Source organism: Prenolepis imparis, unplaced genomic scaffold (assembly GCF_030444845.1).
Source record: "Prenolepis imparis isolate NDT839.2.m4 unplaced genomic scaffold, iyPreImpa1.0 SCAF_12, whole genome shotgun sequence".
Lineage (NCBI taxonomy): Eukaryota > Metazoa > Arthropoda > Insecta > Hymenoptera > Formicidae > Prenolepis > Prenolepis imparis.
Window position 1 is genome coordinate 1561360 of NW_028141170.1, and position 20391 is coordinate 1581750.

At 37.0% G+C, this 20391-nt stretch overlaps 1 protein-coding gene across 21 annotated transcripts in view; it reads left to right on the plus strand.

Annotated features, from left to right (window-relative positions):
• The window catches only part of Cac (calcium voltage-gated channel subunit cacophony), a 157436-nt gene that overhangs the window by 55475 nt on the left and 81570 nt on the right, over positions 1-20391 (plus strand). Inside the window, exons 1-2 of one of the 21 annotated variants that reach the window (XM_083051968.1) lie at positions 16172-16965; positions 18329-18425. The exons of the other annotated variants lie outside the window; for them this stretch is intronic. The gene's annotated coding sequence lies outside the window, so the exon portion shown is untranslated. Of the gene's footprint in view, positions 1-16171; positions 16966-18328; positions 18426-20391 lie in introns of those variants that run through there. 21 annotated transcript variants of the gene reach the window in all.

Genomic DNA, 20391 nt, shown 5'->3' on the forward strand with positions numbered 1-20391 from the left:
TCGTCTCGTAAAGAGACATAAATCCATTTGCCTTTGTCATTGTATATATCAGAGCCAACTTTATGTCACCAACGATAAGGAGGTCTCAGGACGAACAGATCGATGACAGTTATAACAAGATATCGTACATTTTAAACAGGTTACTTAAAAAAATTGCAGAAAAATGTGCACGAAATACCTTCGAGAGAAATAGATATTTCTAATCGCTGTACGAGATGAATAAAGACAGAATAAATCAAATTATATAGATAACGTAAGAAACTACGCGTTAGAGAGAGGAGCATAATAATTAAACTAGAACACAGTTGGAAAGTAGGATCCAGAGCGTTAATTGTTAAACCTTGATAATAATAAAGCGAAACCCGATAATGGCGGTAATGGAGAGAAGCACAAATCTTAATGCCCAAAGCTTAATGCGGCTCTGCTACTTAGGAGATCGACGAACTACATATCTAATAAAGTTCAAGCGACTTGTAGCTTATCGAAGCCTCGTATGCACATCGCTCGCCGTGATCCGTCGCAATTCTTCCATCCAGCAGTTATATAAAGTCGTTACATACGATAGCAGATAGCGCGGAGCATTGCCCGGGTTGTTTTGCAGATCGATGGAGCCTCGTCCGGCAGACGTAAATTTCCTCGACGATACTTCCTTCCGATTCTCTCGGACCGTAGATTTATATTCACCTCCCGAACTTTTCGCGCAAGGACCAACCGACGCGAGCGGCGAACTTTATTTCCGCTCGGTATATTTTCCCTCGAGCCGATCCTCGCTCGGCTTATCTAGTTTTAAGGAGAGTTTTCAAATTGATATATCAAACCTAAGATAAGAAGAAGTATACTATGATAATAATGTGACGAAGAAATATGAAATAGGAGTGCATGTTTGTTAAATCCGCGATTAATCTGAATTTTGCCAGAAATATCGCGATTTTAAAATGTAATAAAAAATGCTGTTTAAAAATATGAAAAAAAAAGAAAAAATAGAACTTATCGCTTGAAAATTGTAATTTACCGAGATGGGAATTCAGTATCCCTTCTATGTATCGCGACCCTATTATCGAGTTAGGACGTCTGTCTATTTGCTGACACGTGGTGATAGGGCCTTCGCGCGATTGCGGGGAGGAAATGAAATTATTACTATATATTTACTAGAGAGAAGACGTGTCTTCGCATCTCGTCGGGCATTCTTCGTCGTTCGCTTAGCGGGACGTCCCTCTGTAGCCAGGGTTCCATTAAATCGTAATTCTTTCGCTCGCCGTTTATCTCATAAACATGTACGAACACACAGACGCACATATATACACACACGTAGATGTAATAGCACACTCGGATCTTCTTTAAATAAATTATCTACGTACTTGACGAAAAAGTACTAATAAATTTAGCGACGCTTAAGTTGTTCAAGAAGATGGCACGAGACTTGAGCGAAATAAAAAGAAAAATCCGGTTACGCTTTGAAATAGTTAGCAAATAAAATCTTCCTATTAACCGAATTAATAAATTTTGATTGAATTAAGTAATTAACGATCTTTGTAGAATCTCTAGCGAGATTTAATGACTCGAAAGTTTATATTCTTGAAAATTTAACGGGATGTAGAGTTTCAGGAGCGCTTTAAATAAATCTTGTCACTTAGAAGCGGTCGTCGTGGCCGAAGGGCGCGAATAGGAGAGCCGCTCGACAATCGATTTGCCCGCGATATCGAATTATCTCTCGTCCAGTCCCTCGTGGATGACCGACGTTTTTAGCCATGGGAAGCCCATGGCACGTTTATGATGGCGCGTATGATTCTAGGTCGAGCCTTATTGGCCGATACGAGCGTGACGTTATCGCTCTTTGACAGACCGATCGTATGATTCGATTAAAATTCTCCACCCTTGTGTAGTATAATCTCGCGGATATATGCGAGACGAATGACGAAAGCCGCAGGCCAACGACGTTGTTTTCGTCGCCGTCATCGTCGCTCGTCGTGAAAGCTATATCCGGAAAAATCGATTCTCGACGAGGAGTCGAGGAAAAGCGTAAAGCGACGAGATGAAATTGCGCCCGTACGAAGAAGCTCGCGAAAGTTTTTCGGGGAAAATCCGAGTGCCTTGCTATTAGTTAGAATCGAGCGATCCAACGGATCTAAAAATATATACTTCATTCTGATATATTGCCTTTTCTATAAATTCAATTTTATTTCAATTTATTAGCCATGTCCAAAATTTTATTTCAATTTATTATCCATGTCCAAAATTTTATTTTAATATCTTTCATATAGAAATACTTTCTCAAATTTAACAAACAAACACAAAATTCGAGAAGAAATTAATTTAAATCAAAGTTAAAGTAAAATACGAATACTGTCAAATAAATTAGAAAAAATGAGCATTATTCTTCATATTTTTAAAATATTTCCAATTTATAACGAATTAAATAAGAATTGTTAGATGATATGTCATTTTCACATACACTTCTCAACGCGGAGAATAACGCAGAGATAAAATATATCTAAACAAATAATTGTAGCACATGAAATGCGAGAGAACTGTGTAATGTCAGCGGTAATAGCCGTTACTCGTGATTTTTACTTGTATTCCAAACAGCGATCGTCGAACGATGGGCGAACGGCTGAAATACCATCGATGCCAATAGCGTCGTTGATGTCATCGGCAAATGCCTTTGAAATGACGTTACATTTAAGCTAACTAGTCACCAGATACATAGCATACATACCTATCTACCGTATGTTATCCCGCGTACATAGTGACTTTCGACCTTTAACGTAAGTTCGACGAGGATGTTGGATGAGCTTGTAGCGAGGATGGACATGTCCTACTCGTTACACGCCGGAGTTATTTCAATTTGCGGAATATGTCGTCAAAATCAAACTCGCGGCGTTAATAACGATAACGCGACAACATTAATAAAGGCGATGAGGAACGAACGAAACGAACAGAAAAATATTACTCCGTCGCAAATTTAATTTTTCTTTTTATTTTGTAAAAAACAATTTAAAAAATAGATAATTTTAAACCTTTATTATCTCTAATTTAAGAGCATAATTGAGAATACAATATAATACGATAAAAATATTATAAAACTCATAAAAATCAATCTTATTGTTAGAGTGGATTGTTTTTTAAACTAATTACAATTGATTTTATCAATTCGCAAAAAATAGATTTTAATTCGTCAATATATATGTCCTACTTACGTATATAGATGTTTATTTTAAAAGAGGCCACGTGAAAATTTGAAGAAATGAAACGAAAGGATTAAAAACAACGACTTCTGCTCTTTGCATTCCTTCCGTCCTTTGACTAATAAGACCGATCGAAACAAACTCAATTGTTAAATAACGAGACGATATTGCTTATTCATCGTAAATCACCTCTTTATAGTTTATTAAGATACTCCCGCTGACTAAATTAATTATACTTGTCGGTTTGTCTCGTTCAAAGCACTTGTAGAGGGCAATCGCGAGCGATTATCCAAGGAAAGAAACCCTCGATGTATACATATGTATAATAAATGACACAAAGAGAGATCTACTTTTTCATTTCTCTTTCTTTGGGGATCTGCTCGTTCTTATAGTCAGGTGCATTTGAAAAAAATATACGAAAAAAGTAATGGTACTTTTCTAAATATCTATCATTTTAGTAATTAATCAATTTTAGTGATTGTGCTTTCCATTTGATATTTGATAATTATATTTTTTTTTTTACTTACAATTAGATGTTGCTTTAGCTTTAGAATCGACAAATTTCCTATTGAAAAGTTATTGTTACTGTAATTTTTTTAAAATAAGCGTAAATTTTTTATATCTTTTATTTGCAACGTAGATTTTTCAGAAGTGACGTTTGATGTGTGAATTAAGTGCATCTGCTTAATTAACGTCGTGTCTCATAATTCTTTTATTTATGTCCGAGACAGAAGGAAAATCTACCGCACGTGTATCTGTTCTTGTGTAATCGCTCGATCTACTCATTCCACTGAACTGTAACGTGATCAAAACAAAGATATACTATAAATACGATTTACATCTTGCATATATGTGTATATTCACATAGGGTATCATAAAATCGCCGCTATATATTTTAATGACAGATATTAGGATCTGCAAGTTAAAAATAGCGATGTTTTTTTTTCCAAATATAAAAAAAAAAGATTCCAAGAATTTTTAAATAAAAGCTAATTTCAAATTAGTTCCACATATAGAGATGTATCTAATAACACAAATTAAAAAAAAATCTTTTTATATTCCATATGTTCAATGGAACATTAACGAACGCGCGTACAAAAGTCGTCATTTCGCTTCTTGTCATACTTTCGCGTTTCACCTCAGCATTCTGTTCTTCAAAGGTTTCTGGTCCCCTTAATTCTGCTCTATAAGAATAATCTCGTTACTTCGCCTTTGGCGGCGGAAGGGTTAGAAGCGTAGAAGCGCGATATGAGTGTATAAAAAGTCGCGCTTCTGTGCGCGTACGATGTGGTATAAAATTATCCAAAGTCGCCCTAGTGACAACGATGTATCTTCAGCCTCCGCAACACCTACGTGTGCCTGTTAACGTTCTGGTTAGACGGGGAGAAATGACGGACGAGAAATGAGGATGGCCGTATTAGAGCGAGGGAGGATGATGGCAGGCAGAGACGAGAGTTCGATGTCCCAGATTCCATCCCAACTTCCACCCCAGTCGCTCTTCCTGTTTTCTTTTGCTTTTTTTGTCTATTTCTTCAATCTTTCTTCATGTCCCACCGAAAGTGTTTCCGTGGGAATATTATCGCGTGATTGTCGTATAACCCTTGTTCATTTTTAATTAAAAAAACAAATTAAATTACTGTCACAAGATGTAATGAATTGTTATTATTATTTTATTTAATTCAATTAGTGCGTAAATAAGAAAAGTCATTTTTCATATAATAATTAAAATTATTAATTGTAATAATGAAATTTATTAGAAAATATTTTATTGTTGAGTTATTTTAAACGAGACCAGAGTTTAAACGAAAATTATTTTTAAAACAAAAATATTAAATTTATATCTCGCGCAAATTTGGTATATCGTTACTTCTTATTTGCTTAAGATAGTAAATGCTCAGATTTGCATGCGTTCTCAATCGACGATTTTATCGAAGAACGAAGATTCGCCTTAATTGCGAACATAGTGCACCTCGTTGCGTTTATTGTCTCGTCGAGATATGATCTAAGAGGGAAGAAGAATGAAAATGGGATGCGAACAAGGAAAATTCAGAATGAACAATGCGGTCGCGATGATAAGGCGGCCCTTAACCCTTTCGCGCCTAATGGCTCAGATATCAGGTCACCCTCCCCTTTCTGGCAAGTCATGTTCCTTTTCCCAGCGAATATATATATATTTAAAATTGCACGTATTTTGTACCTCAGAAATGTGCTGAAAAGAGATTTTTATTAATTTAATTAGTAAAGAATAATATATTAATTTAATTAGTAAAGAATAATATATTAATTTAATTAATAAAAAATAATAAGTATCGTAAATTATATTTTGTCAATCACAAAAGATACAAAGCCAAATACATATAATGACCTTCTTTATTATAGCATCGTGAAAAATTGTTCAAACATTTGTTATATAAATTATATAATCAATTAATTGTAATAATTATTTAACTAATAATAATAATAATAATAATAATAATATATCTAATAATAATATATTAATTATTATAATAATTATAAGAAATTATATTAATGGATTATATAATTACATAAAAATTAAAACCTTACAATAATTAATATTATCAAGACATCGTTAATTAATTATATATCCCAAAGGAGTATAAGTGAAGTACATACATTCTCCGCATTAATTGCCGCGTACATTATTATTCTCTTTATAACGTAGAGTAATGGCGTAATAAAGTGATATTCTCCGCGAACGCGGCGATTCTAAATAATCGATCAGCCGATTCCCCGTATGCAATTCTTTCGGGGATGAGTGTCTCTTTCTCTCTTTTACTCGGATAGATAAAAATAAAATAATATTAGCGGATAATAAATAATATAGTAATCGTATATGAATAATATATTTCCGCTATTCCGATCTAACAATAAGAATATATATATATCGATGTATTTTCTTTCGATATCTATTTTGACTCTTCACGAAATCTTAAAGTAGATTAAACATTGCTCCAGCTGACAGGTAACAAAAACGAAGATCGTTTCTTCTATCCCTTTTTTCGTTCGCATTTCGTCCTCAATTTCCAGTTTACTCGTCTGATTTTACCTTCGTACACGAAAAAGTGCAGGAATCGCGGTAATTAAGATAATTGGGGTAATAATTCCTAGCCGAGAGCGACGTCACGCGATACCGATGCTGATAATCATATTATATGCAGGGTGTGCCAGATTTGCCGTATTTTACTTTATTTTCGCGGACATCTTGAAATAATAATAAAAAGTTATGAGAAAAAAATGTCACTAATAATTAAAAAATCTTTTTATTTATTTAGTTCAATATTTTCAATGATAGGTACATTCTCACATTTTTTCGCGCTCAAATATTATATAATTTTAAAATTTTAATAATTTAATATAATTTTTATGTTAGATTTAATTACAAAGCCATTGACGTTGAAAGATTGAACAAGGGATTGCAAATTCTTTGATCGTACATGAATCAAAGAATTTGCATCCTTTTATGTCAGAGCTATCTTGCATTATATTTAATTACCGCGATTTAATTTTCTACTTTAAATAATGTTTCCTGAGAAGAGATAGGTCAACCTAATTTTAGTAGCAACATATTCGCTCTTCTCTCTTCGATAGAGATTTTATTCCGCTGTAGTATATCAAGAGATTTTTAAAAATATTTCTAGCAAATCTTTTGTGTATAGATTTATATTTACAAGTATTATTGCAATGCTTATTTTTTTGTTAAATAATTATATCATCCTTTATAATTGAAACTTTCGACGTCTGTATAGTTTGTTTGCAAACGGCATTGCACGTAAACGTATAAAATTTTCGAAAAAGGGTAAAAAACAAGGACGACATGCGCAATATTTGTTGTACGCACCGCGAACGCTTTATATATAGATCCTGTGTACTCGCACACGCGTCAGAATCGTCTCTACCGAAATAATTGGATTTGGTACCTTTGGGAGACAAGCGCCATTTCCGGTTCTGTCAGAATACACAAGGGAAAGGCTTCGCATCATTTGAAATGACCTTATGGAGGTGTATTATGGAGGAGTTACTACGCGAAAGCTTGAAATCCCGACAAACAATCATTAGTAATCGATATTCCTGTAAACATTGGGCGTCATGCTCTCTCGACGACGAATTAATCAATTTACATTGCTCAATTTATGATAACATGATAATGAGAATGTACATATATAACAATCACATCCCTCTAATATTATCGTACTATTTGATAAAAGTTCGCCCTTCGAATCGGCTATAGATATTAAATAAAAAAAGATCTGTCGTTATAGATAGTTTTTATGAAAAAATTGTAGATATTTCAATAAAAGAATGACAATTTTAAACATCTGGATAATAATGTACTTGTGAGAGAGAGAAATCTGGCGAGAAAAAGTTATAGCTAATCGGACATATCTCTAGATATTCTCGTCCCAGATATTTATGGTATCTGCAGATAATTTGGAAGAGATATTCTCGAGATATCGATAATGAAGATAATTCCAATTAAATATAGCTAATTAATGGAAATTTTTTTTTCAATAAAATTTCACGTATTTATGCGAATTTAATTTTTCTGAGAGTGTGTTAATTACGTTTACAAATATATTTGATGCTAGTCTTCTATAATTCACATCTTGTAATTCTTATATATAATCGTTTCACGAGAGATATCGCGCAGTTGCATGGTTAATAAATATTATTTTTGACGATAAATGAAAGAAGTGTGCTGCAATTCCGCGGAAAGAGGATTAATATTCAGAGCGTTCTCGCACGCGGAACTTCGTTATCGATACTCTCGCGTTCAACAATATTCGCGCCGGTAGTATTCACCCTTGACGCGCGACACCGGGGTTGATAGAAGCTGGACGGGTGACAGCTGCTCGTAAAAGAGACCAAGTGCATTTTATAACGCTGAGTTGAGGGCTCCGCTGACATCAATAGCGTAAGCATAACAAGAGTTAGTCTGTTAACACGTACCGTTAATCGCGAATTAGCTTGCTCGGATAATCCTAATTACAAACTCGATCTTTTATCGTTCAACTAATTAACAAATATTAATTTATAATAATTATGTAATTAATATATAAATATTAATTTAATGTAATTCTACGATCATATTCATGATTTCTAAAATTAATATGCGATAATCTTTCGTCTTTTGATATTTGGTGAGAGGGAATGTAATTATTATTACGCGCATAATATATATAATTGATAAGAATAATTATTTAATTTAGAAAAAGTCTTTTAAGCAACTGTTGTTACATAAAAATAATCAGCGAATATCAATTGTTTTTTTAGAATATGCATTATAAAAGACCAATCCTTTTTAGGATCTTCATATTTTATTTGACTCCGAAGATCAACGATACGCAACGGTATTTTTTCATGATCCGAAATGTCACCCTGCGGTGGTTCATCTTTCACGCAAACGGCACGGGGGTTTGTAACTGAAAGGAAGGGAGAGAGAGAGAGAGAGAAAGAGAAAGAACGCAGGGGGCTTTCAGGCTGGGGATGCGAATGACGGGAGGGTGGAAAAGATGGGAGAGGGCAAACGGAGGGCTAAATCTGGGTCGCCCTGCGCCGCGTGCGGCTCGAAAACTCGGTCAAGTTTTCTGCACCTGCAGGTTGAATGCCGGGACATTCGTGACAGCCCTCATTCTTGTGGTTGTCGCGCTTTTCGATTCCCGATTCCATCCCTTGTCTTCCCACGATGTTGTTGTTTTTCTTTGCGTCCATCCGGTTGGAAATCATCGCGAAAAGGATGTACGGAAATTGTTTTACACGGAATGAAGGGCATTTTACAAACTCTCAAAAGTAAAAAGATGCTATATTTGAAGAGACCGCTTGGAAATCTTTTTCGTTTTAAAATGCAACGGAGTCTGGAACGTAAAGAAACGTGATGTAAAACTTTATTACTTTGTTATGTTATCTTTTTCATAGTTAGTGAGAAAGAAGAATGGCTAAAATTTTATATCGTGTACCGCAGATTTAATTATATAGAATTATTAATTTTACGAGAAGGGAAGTCGGTTTTTTAAAAGCTGAGATAATTCATGAGAAATATTATATCGTGAAAATATAGATTAAATTATTAGTAACTGTACAACAATTTTCTAAAGTCTTAATAAAGAGAAAAAAAAATTGTGCTCCAATTCGAAATTTTAAATCATATTTGTATTGAAATCTCGCGTTAACATCAAATCGTACGTATATATTAACGCGTGAAAAAAATTCTAGATGCAATCTTATTATAATGAAGTTATACATTTGTAGGTATCTTGTGTTTTACAAATATTTGTTATAACAAAGTTACGAAAATTTTATACATATCAATTATGACAGAACTGAATGATCAGAAAAAGTCGAAAATGACGAAAATTTAAAATTTAATACTTTATTTAATATTACAACAATTTTTCTCCATGTACTCGTGTGCTCGGCAGGATGATGGCAATGGCGGTTAATAATATCAAATTAAAAATAGTGCGCGGATATTAATAAGAAGGGCCCCTTTTTCATGGCTCGATGGAAAAAACAGATCGATAAGAAAGCGTGAATACGCCACGATCCCTAGTTTTTTTTCCAGAGATATCAATCTCGCAATGATAACATCGGTCGTCGTTGACGTCGTGTTTCGCGACGCCGGATCGGTTTCCCGCAGATTCCCGTCTTTGATAACAACGGATATAGCGAACATTCCGAGAGAAAAGCATCAGATTTCTCTCACGGATATATTATTCAAAGGATTTTTAATTTTAAATAGAGAAAATTGTATAAACACTAATTTGAAAAATTATGGTTATATACTACTGCAAAAAATTTAAATGAAAGATTGAGATGTAAATATGTCAAGTATTATATTATATATTACGTTGTTTAATGTTGCCACCTTATTTTATATATCTATTATTGTGTAAAATAATGCAAAATACATTATTTTTTGCGATACCTTAACTATAATACATCATGTATTGTCACTTCTGTTACGAGACGATGCGGATAAACCGGAATTGACGGATGTGTAGAATAAGAAATCGAGAAAGTAAGAGATAGAGATATATAGTTTGACTGTTATTTAATCAACATTTCAAAACACAACCAAGAGACGAGACAGATGAGAAATGGAGTGGAATGCAGACATCGAGAAGTGCAACAGCAGAGTAGAATGGACATGATATGGAAGCCGAGATACGATATATGAGATATACAAATAGCTGAATGTAACACAATATCGAAATATTAAAAAGAAGAAGATAAACGAAAAAGGTTTAAATATGCCAACAAGAAGAAAGAAAATTGATATTGCGCGAAAAGGAAGGTAGAGAGCGGATGTGTAGATTGCGTGGAATTAAAGCGGAGGTCACGGCACGGAATTGTGTTTAAATGGCGAAATTGGAAAGGTAGTAAAGATTAGATGATAATGGAGCGGAAGAAAATTGGGAAGGGAAACCTTTGCGGAAGAGAGGGTGTTGAAAAAAGAAAAATGTTTAAAAGGATAAGAGGGAGATATAAAATTGAAGCGATAAATATACACCGCAAAAAGGATAGGAGAAACGGGAAAGGATTGTAGAATATACATCGAAATAGGCTGCGATAATGACAAATAAATCTTTTAAACAGTTATTATTACAGCGAAAATAATAATAACCAACATTTCTGTTATATGTATATATACATATATTTGAGATTGAAAATTTCTGATGATTATAAATCATTATCATAAAATATAAAATACATACATATATATATTTTTTAAATATGCGCTTGCAACTCTATTCGAAATAGCTTTCGTATAATTTGCAGATGTCACATTTATTTTGCGAGGTCGAATTATATTAGCCTGGTTGGAAAATCTATAACTATATAATGTGTAACTCTCGAGCTATAAATTGACTTGCTCAAACGATCGGTGTGGAAAATCAATAAACGTTTGGCGCGTCAAACATCGTCAATTTTAATATGCGGAGGCACATTGACGTGAACCCGTTCCATGTGACGATAAGTCGAGCAAAGTCGAGAGAAAGTTTCCATATTAGGTTGGCGAACATCATGGCAATTATTTGGTAAAAGCTCATTTGATCTGTTGATCAATAAGTTCTAAAAGCTATTCATAATGTGAGAGAGAAAAAATAACGTTACAATATATTTCTCCGTTCCTAAGTAAATTAGAATAATTTCATTGATTATTTTTAATTAGCATATGATGAAAACGTCAATTGAAAATTTATAGAAAGATGGACGGGAGAGATATATATAATAAAAAATAAATCGCAAACTTACATGAGAGATATTGATTTTTTTGTACTCGAAGCTTTCGAAACTTTTCTCGCTTCCATTGATGTAATATTGCTACATCTTGCAATATACTTGAAAATTATTGCCACACTCGTTGTCGACGATCCGCGTTGTCAACAATAAATAATGGCGCGCGCACGTGTGTGTGTGTGCATGTATGTGTATATGTGTATGTGTGCAGGGCAGACAATAATCTCGCGTTTACTGGAACGTAAAATCTGACGAGCGTGCGCATCAGACGAGAAGAGAAGACGGAGGCACAAGGCAATATTTTCCTCGAAGGAATGCGACCCGGCAAATCGATTTTCCGCGAATGAACCTTAAAGTACGTGGTGAGAGTGCCGAATCCTCGCCTCGGCGAATGGCTCGTAACTCTAGTATCAACGCGACAGGTTTCCGGTTTCGTAGGCGGGAAGAACGAGTCTCGCGAGAGAAAAGAAAATCGTCGGTACGTCCCGCGGGAATGATTTAACGTCCTCGGCATGGCCGGGCAATGAAGGGATATGTTGAAATAAATATAGTACAAATTAATTGAAATTACATCTCGATCAGATATTGTAAAAAAGTAGCTTATAATTTCAAAGAAATTGACAAATCGACACCTTTCTCTTGCCTGAATCATTCCGAACAATCGTTAAGGGTGCATTTCTTGAACAGAGGCCCTCAAACGTTATGATAACATCGACAACAGAACTCTGACTCTCTTGTTCGTTGAACGGAAATGATTGTTTCCCTGGGAAACGTTGTTTACGAGATATACCTTTCTTTCGCTTTCAGCTACTCAACCGTCAACCGAATCGTGCAAACTCATCCGCACGATAACCCAATCGGTCGCGGGATGAGACGACGGGACCGTTGTAGGTTGGCGAAGGGACGAGAGCGGGAGGAAGAAATAGGGTGCCGAGAACGATCGGACGAAGGGATGGGGTTAGCAGGGGGTTGGTCGGTCGGTCGGTCGGTCGGTCGGTCGGTCGGTCGTACGTATCGCATCAGGGTGCATGCACCGAGGAGGGGTAGGCCGCGGTAAGCGGGGGTCACGGAGTGCGCTGACCTACTGTTCCACATTCTGGCGCCGCGCGCACAGCAGCCTTTCCGAACTTCGTGGGGGTCGAAGAGGGAGGAGGCGGAGGAGCATGGAAGCAGGAACGGGGTGGAAGGGCAGGGCAAGGGGGGAGGAAAGTGCGAGGGCGGATGAGGGGACGGGGGACGAACCCAGAAACCCAGAACGCTGCCCCTGCACTCTCTGCCGCTGCCGTCGTCGTCGTCGTCGCTGCCCCTGCACTCTCTGCCGCCGCTACCCCTGACAATCCTTCACCCCTTCTATCCCTCCGTTCATCCCCTCATCTTTGTCCGCGGGCACCCCAGATTTAAAGCCGATTCCTTTATACGCTCCATCGCGACGACGCAGATTCTCTCTCTCCCTCTCTCTCTTCATGTGTATATCTTTGTGCTCGTTATTCGGGGATAGAGAGGGAGGGAAGAAGAGAGGGAAAGAGAGAGAGAGAGAGAGAGAGAGAGAGAGAGCTCTGCTCCCGAAAACAGTGACCGATCCGTTTCAGTGATTCTACGGACACAAAAGAACAAAGTCAATCGGTGTTTTGTTACATCGTTATTTCAGGAAGCGTTCAATGGAATGCCTTGTATTTCGCGAATATATGACATAATAACGAGTTACGATTAACGATGTTATTATGCTGTTATTTCGCGTAACTAGATTGGGGCTTATGATTCATATTACACATTAGCGCTAAATACAATCCTTTTAATTTTCAGCGTTAGATGTCGTTATTTTGCTTGTTTCATATGAGATAATTGAAATTAAAATTGAACGATTTATTTAGGATCCAATAAGTATTACATATCAATGACAAATGATTTTCTCTCATCGAGTTTTCGTTAAAATAAAATCAATTTAAAATTTATCAAAGAATCTGCAACTGAAAGGAAGTTTGATCGGAGCAGTTGATCAGAGCAACTATGAACTCTTGACCATACATATATGGGCTGGAGTTGCTCGCAACTTGTGATAGAAATGGCGAAGCACATTCGTAACTAAAGCTTATTTGTAACAAAAGGTACTCTGAGTCCTTGTTGGCCCAACATTGTTCATGCAATAGCAGAGCTCTGAGGAAATTCTTTTTAGGACAATAGGCTTGAAAGATAAATTTATCATAATAAATACATATTAAAAAAATTTTCTTTTCTCAGACAAGTATGTATATTCTATCAATAAAATCAAATAATTAATATTCTATTCATATTTGATTAATTCTTAATAATTAATAATGTTGAAAAAGTAACTATTAATAATTAATCGTTAATAAATATTCTTGTAATAATTATATTATATATTATATATACTTCTACTCATATTTAATAAATATTAATAAAATAATTAATTCTCTCTCTTACACCAAAGAATAAATAAATTTAAAAAAATACAACTAATTGTATAAGGAATATTCGATATCAAGACATCTACTCATGGAGCTCACTCCACGTCCAATTAATTAAGTTCTACACGAGTGAGTTACGGCGATGTATAGATGATGATTTCCCGCTGCCGCGCGTGGACTTCCGGTTACTTCTCTACGAGGTGTCAAGAAAACGGTCATCAGATAACGAGATGCCGGAATTTATGTGCGGCCGTTTCGCGACTCAGGCCGTTAACTCGTTTCGTTCGAGGCAAGGCCAATTAATGGTTCTCGCGTATCGAGAACGTTGAACCATCCCCTTTTCCTCGGGTGTTTTTTTCGACTCCGTCGAATTCCGGCGCTCTCGATCATTCTAACGATCGCTTGATCGTCCCGACAATCTCGATACGATCGTGCGATTCTAAACGAATGTGATCGAATGGGACCATGGAGATCGAGGTCCGAAGTTCTCCGCGTACGCGAGTGCACACGTCTGTGTGTGTGTGTGTGTGTGTGTTGAATAAGTTCATCCCTACTTTGGGAAGGCAAGAAGGCGCATGCACCGGCAACCCCCGGCGTATCGGTTCGACGCACACAAGCGAGAGCGAAAGCTCACGCATGCTCGCGAATTTACACGTACAGCGGTGCGTTTGGGCTCGTGAACGGTGACACCTGGTGGTTCTCTTCGCGAGAGAACGAGATTGAGGGTCGAACTTCGAAAAAGCCCGCCAATTAAGCTAGACATGTAAATAAATCTGTATAGATAAGTTTGTAAATCTAGTAAGTGGAGAGAGATTAAAACGATCGGAGAGGAAAGATGTATTTATATTGTATAAGTATAATATCTTGCGTTGCACGATGGTGACTTGCTGGAAAAGTCGACAAAGCAGAAAAAAACTATCAAATAATATAATGTTTGTCTATAATTATCATATATTATGGAAAATTTTCTTTCTCTATCTCCCAAAAAATTCACTGTCTGTCATAATCAACGTCTTCTATCACTAAAGACGAATTTCGATGACTAGTAAGCGCGATATTTTTCGCGATTAAATTTATACCGCATTTATATTATTTAAAACTTGTCTATACCTTTTATAAAGCATTTGAAAATAATGAATATAAAAGGAAACTTGATACTTTCCTCTTTAATTAAGCTTGTTGCAGTTTTTAGTTGAAGTAAAGAAATCAAACAACGGTAAATTTACTTTTGACATCGACATAATAGGTTTGTTTGCAGTTATTAAATTTGCATAAATATATAAATAATATTCATCATCATAAATAATATTAAGCTTTAGAAATCTATATTATTATTATTTGACATGCGTGTTACAAATTACAATACATTTTTATATGGGCATTGCAATGGTCTCAATATCTAAAATATAATATCATATTTCTTTACAGTATATAAATATGAATTAAATTAATATTTATTACAAATTAAAAAACGTTTATAGACGTTAAATTATATGAGTCGGTAATTTAAGTTATTTCAAAATTTATTTCAATTTAGTAAAAAAAAAAAATATTTACTTGTGTAATGTTATGTATGATTTGAAATATTATTCAAACTTCTTGAATGTTTGCTGCCATCAGTTTCGCCATAAACCTGCCATTAGTATAATTGTTTTGTTGTGAATACGAGAAGTTCTTAGAATATATCGCTTCCAACATAATATCGTATAGTTCATTCGTTTGTGTTTTCGCGCGATCAAGAACATACAGAAATACTAATCTCACTACCTCGGTACAACTCGAGGTAGTTAATCGCAATACTTACAATTAATCCGCGATAAATTCAACAATATAAATGTTTCTAAAAATTAATTACTGAATACTTTTTGAATTTATCAAACACTCAGATATTTATGTATAATGAATTTTCGTGGCTTAAATAATATTTAAAATATACAAATAGTCTTTCTCTCTTTTCTTTTCTGTCTCTGTTTATCTACCTATCTATTTGTCACACTCTCTACATATCATTAATTTTTATTTTAAATATATAAATAAATCTGTTCATTATTTAATACGATAAATTGAACAGGCAATGATTCAAGGAAAGCAAAATGAACTAATTAATTAAAATTAATTATTTTATATATTCGCATCACGCTCAAATACAATAATAGAAACACTCGAGATATCCTTTAGAGATAACCACAGGGTATCGCTTTAAGAAAGCTCGGTCCTGGTGCCCTCCGAATGGGGGTTAATACGTAAGCGCAACGGAGAGGGACACACACTGAAGTGTAAGCGAGCGCAAGCTCGATCAGTAGAAAGAGACATTCAGTATAGAGTCAGACGAAGAGGGAACCAACATCGTGCAGACGAAAAAGACAAGGAGAGCATTATACCAAGGGGGATGAAGAACCGTTAGAGGAAGAGGGACAGCAATTCCTAGAAAGAAACGAGCGAAGCTCACCCTGTGCGACGAGGACAACCTCGCGCCACGTTGTGGGAGCGAGCGAATAAAATAACTTCGGCAACGGGGGAGGGACCACGTTAGTGCGACGAAAGGAGACGGTCCAGCGATAGTTAGATAGTCGCGAGAGAGATAACGATATTCAGATGGTGGCCGAAGTTGTCGGCGAGGAGAAAGAGGCACCGTCGTCGGCGCGACAAGGATGAACGAAACGGGCGAGGAAGGGTGGGCGAACGGCAAGCACTCGGTAGTGGGAACGCCGGGGACTCCGAGGGTGAGCAGAGACGCGAGGGGATGACGATGAGGGTATGACGGTGAGGGCCGTGAGAGTGAGTATGCGAGAACGGTGGTCGGGTGGTGGTGGAAGAGCGAGGGAGCGTAGTCGAGCGACCGTCCCGCTGTGGCCACGAGCTCCGACGCTCGGGGAACGTAGGTAGTGTGTGAACTTCCGGCCGAGTGAAGCGGACAGGGGTTGTTGTAGTTATAGGGAAGGTGCCGTTGAAGTTGAAGTAGAAGACGATCGCGTGAAAGTGAAGACGAAACGGGGAGAGTCGCGCGAGCAAGAGAAACAGAAGGAAGGAGGAAGGCCAGAGAAGTGAAGCCAGGTGTGTGGAAGAGGCAGAAAAAGGCAGGAAGAAGAAGAGTGGTTAGTGTGATTGTGTGCTCGTATACGAAAAAACGGGCCCAAACGGGTTCACTCTCGTTGTCCTCGTACTCGGGTACTCGGATCGGGTCCTCGGTATCGCTGCCGAAAGCTACTTGCGCGGAGTTGACTCGCAAGAGGGGTGATTCTCTCACTCTCTCTCTCTCGCTCGCGAGGGTGTACCGCGCCTCGGCAAAGAAAAATAAAAAAAAAAAAAAAAGGAAAGAAGAGAGAAAACGCGCTTTCGTGAACGTCGAGCTCTCGTAAGAAAGAGAAAGCGTCGGGCTCGTTAGCTCTCTCTCCTCGATCAAATTCTCTCGCGAATCCTCGCCCCTCGCCGTTCGATTTCCTCTCTCTTTCTTTCTATCTTTCTTTTCCTCTCTTTCTATCTATCTCTCTTTCTATCTATCTCTCCTCTTTATCTTTCTGTCTCTGTCTCTCGTCCTCGCGTTGGTGCCGTCGAGACCGTGACGGTCGCCGGAGTGTTTGTTATGCGACGGTGGTACAGTGGCGGTTGACGACGACGACGACGAAGAGAAGGAAGAAGAAGACGAGGAGGAGCGCCCGCCGCCGAGAAGGACGTGGACGGGGAGAAGGCGGAAGAAGTGTGAAGGAGAAGGAGGAAGACGGGAAAGAGAAGGACGAAGACGCGGCACAGGAGGCAAAGCAGCTAGCCGTTCCTCGCCGTCGCGAGAGGAACCGCCGAGAGTGTGTTCTGGTGCGTCGCAGGGAGGGAGGAGGAGGGGAGGGAGGCTCGAAAGGGAGGAAAGACGACGTCGACGACGAGGAAAAAGGAGAGGAAGAAGAGAGGCGGCGGACGAGGAAGTGGAAGACGAGGAAGAAGAAAAGGAAGGTAGTGGCTGCCGGTGGTTGTGGTGCCCGCTCCGAAAAATCTGAGAGAGTTCAGGGCTCGGAAGAGAGGATCCCCCCTCTCTTCACTCTTCTCTCTCTGTCTCTTTCTTTCTCTCGCTCATTCTATTTGTCCCTTCTCTTTCCCACTCGCTCGCATTCATTCTCTCTCTCTCTCTCTCTCTCTCTCATTCTTCCGTTCCTAATGTCGTCTCCTCTTTCGGAGAGTGTCGTTAATTGTCGTGAAACGAGAAAATAATTCCGGCGAAAAGGAAGAAGCGTTAGAGAGAGGAAAAAAAGAAAAAAGAAAGGGGTGCAAAAGGTGCTGCGTTGGTGTTATTTTCCCCTCCCCGTTTCCACCCCTCCCTCGTCTGCCCGCACCCCTCGCCGGTGTTTCGAAGAAGGGGGGTTGGTTTATAGTGCACGTCGATCGCCGGGGGTGCCGTCGTGAGTGTGCAGTGTGCAAGTTCGCCAATTCGTCTTTGTATCTATTCTTTTTTTTCTCATTTCTGTAAAGTGGTGCCACAGTACGAAGAAGAGGGGATCGCCACCGGGGCAGAGGCTCGAACGCATGTAGGAACATGGCCGCATCCAGCCCCTGCCTCCCTCTAGAGGTGAGTTCAGTGAAATGGAGCGGATCTCTCTGTCTTCCCCTCTTTCTCATTATTTTTCCTTCATCGTTTCGCATTAAATTTCGCATTCCATTTCGCGATGTCCGCCCAATGAGTCCACCCGATATCGCGAAAGCTCATTAAACGGATCCGTCCGCGGTGAAACGAGCTCGACTGTTCGTCACCTCGCTGGCTGGGATTCTCTCGGCCATCACGGTGGCCACGTTTGGGTTAAAGGCTGACCTTTAAGCTGGTTTCACACAATACACAGTGTCAGACGTTGTATGAATTCTGTTTTTCTATCGGTTTCACGCTATTCACAAATCATGAATTCGTTCATCGTTTATCTCTCGCAATACTGACCTAATCGCAAAATATTGAAATATCTTGTGATAATATTCCATGGCAACGTTTTTCGATCGGCAATGACGTTTACGATTTGATTACAATGTCACAGTCGCGCGTTATTCGAACATTTCTTCCTCATCAACAATATAATTATAATTGGAAAACATTGGAAACTTTAATTTCACTTTCCAATTTCCATTATGAGGTTTAATATTCATATAGCTGTCATAACTCATATTTATTTATACATCAGCAAATATAGTAGTGATTATAGTTCTTTGTGATGACTTTTATTTGAAGCAATATGCTGTAATGTAAACAAAGAGGTCTATAAAACCATGATAAATAATACGCGTGAGAAACCGGCTTTATCATCCATTAACCTACGCGTGCTCCTTGTTGGTTTTCTTAACGATTGGATACACGCACTACGACACAGTGCTCGAAGGATCTCTCAATCTCGTTTTGAGACATTTGGTCCTGGTGATAATCAATCCGATCCGACGTGAAATTGTCACGTAGCGATAATGTGAATAATTTTAAACACCTCTTACAGCTCTTAAAGCTCTAAACAAATTAATTAGAATAGAATAAAATTATTTTTCTAAGACATGCTAAATATAATCTAAAATAAAAGTCGAATTAAACAAATATATAATATATATAATATAATATGATAACATTTTTTTCATTAAAAATAATATATAAAATCTATTTAAAAAATTGGACACGTGTGCTGCGGCACAACAACACATGACTATAAAAAATACATGATACTTTTGTATAAGAAATATCTTTTTTTTTAATTTTCTGAAGATGACATTACAAAACATTAGACATTACTAATCATTTTTAAAAGGATGATAGTTATTTATCTAAACTGTTAGACTAAATCTTTGTCTATTATGCTAAACAGAAATTATTCTTAAATAGCGTTGCTTCCATATAGATAGTGTTAATAATTCCTTCTTTACATAAACTGTCATACTGTGGTCTAAACTTTGGTGTAGCTGACAATTAAACGCGTGTTTGCGCTAATATGACTTTTCAAAGTTCCGCATTTACGTAATAGAATAGTTTATTATAATATTTCCTGCTCACATCTTTTCGATTTAATGTAAAAATATGCGATTCTACTAATACACATTATTCAATTACGCAAATGCGAAACTTTGAAAACTTACGCCGACATATATTCAATTATTATAAACGTCGTCGAAATTCGAATTTTAGTTAATCACGTTGAAAGAGTGCAAAAACCTGCAAACTATATTTAGTGAAAATTTAGTTAGGTATTTATTTAAGTAATGTAAGTCATTTAGTTTAGTCTTATCTTTAGATACTAGTTTTCCTTTTTTACCTTTCTCTCATATATTTGATGCTGTATTTTTTTCTCATCTATCTTTTAGTTATTCTTTACCGTCTATCTTCATTATTATTTACACATTTTGCATTTTTAAGAAATTTGTCCAGAATAAAATAAGTTTTTTTTTCTTGTTTTATTCTCTCCATTCTACTTCACTGTTTTATATATCTACTTTTAATAATTTCATTATACATTAACCAACTGAAAAAAATAGAAAGAGAATAACTGAAAAATAAAATCGGTGATTTTTTTCTT